Genomic DNA, 1,368 nt, shown 5'->3' with positions numbered 1-1,368 from the left:
GGGGCAAAGGGAGCGGCTTTTCTGCCCCCCGTTATGATTTTAGTGTGTAATTATATGATGACAAACTCTCGTGGGTGTAGAATCGGCTTTGCGCTTTCCTTCCATATGGTACATTTAGATTTTATGGGTCATAAAACGCTTCAATATAGCTATAACAACAACGATAACAATAGATCAATATCGTTGTAATAAAAAGTTGTTACCGCTAATGTAATGACTTTGTTGATGCACTAGATGGAGGCATTGAGACACGCTTTCAACACTTGAGAATTAAGGGGAGATGAACTGTCATTTCCATCGATATTACACAGAAAAAAAAGATACAGTCCATTGAATACAACTTTTGTACTTTTCACATTTGAAAATACTAGTTTTAACACTTGTATCATCAGCATAATGTTAAAGGATAATATTCTGTGTTGTATTATTTATATGATTAATTGATTGTTTTGTTCTGCATTTTGCAGACTTGTTAGACTTTACACTAATCGTCACGTAGGCTAAATAAATAAAGAGCAAAAAGTAAACAAATAAATTACGTCTAAATATGATGTGGTATCCCAGTTAGAGAAGACTATTTTTTTAGGCACCTGGCTAACTTAAATAATTTTAAATGGGCAACACAATACAGAGACAAACTACTACATATTATTTAAAGACAATTCTGTCATTAATTACTCACCCTCATGTCGTTTCAAACCCGTAAGGCCTTCGTTCATCTTCAGAACACAAATGAAGATATTCTTGATGGAATCTGAGAACTGTCTGACCCTGCATAGACAGCAACGCAACTGAAATGTTCCCAAGTCCAGAGACGTAGCAAGGAGACCTGTATAATAATCCATGTGACATCCGTGGTTCATCCGCAATTATACGAAGCTGCGAGAATACTTTTTGTGCACAAATGAAAAGAAAAAAAACGACTTTATTCAACAATTGGTCTCCTCCGCATCACCCTGGTGCCATTTTGGAGAATATCCGCTGGACGTAAACAGCGTATGCTGTTCTGTGTCAGCTGTGTCACACGGATACGCTGTTTCCGTTCAGATCAAATCACAACAACGTAGGAAACGCATGCTGCGTGACACAGCTGACACAGAACAGCATGCGCTGTTTACGTCCAGCGGATATTCTCCAAAATGGCACCAGGGTGATGCGGAGGAGACGTTTTTCTCCTCCACATCAAAAACTTTTTTTTTTCTTTTGCGCCCAAAAAGTATTCTCGTAGCTTCGTATAATTGCGGATGAACCACTGATGTCACATGGATTATTTTACAGGTCTCCTTTCTACATTTCTGGACTTGCGTTGCTGTCTATGCAGGGTCAGACAGTTCTCAGATTCCATCAAGAATATCTTCATTTGTGTTC

The sequence above is a fragment of the Sinocyclocheilus grahami genome, unplaced genomic scaffold, assembly GCF_001515645.1.
Source record: "Sinocyclocheilus grahami isolate Dianchi unplaced genomic scaffold, SAMN03320097.WGS_v1.1 scaffold56.1, whole genome shotgun sequence".
Taxonomy (NCBI): domain Eukaryota; kingdom Metazoa; phylum Chordata; class Actinopteri; order Cypriniformes; family Cyprinidae; genus Sinocyclocheilus; species Sinocyclocheilus grahami.
The sequence above is the reverse complement of the archived record's forward strand: the minus strand, read 5'-3'. Positions refer to the sequence as shown.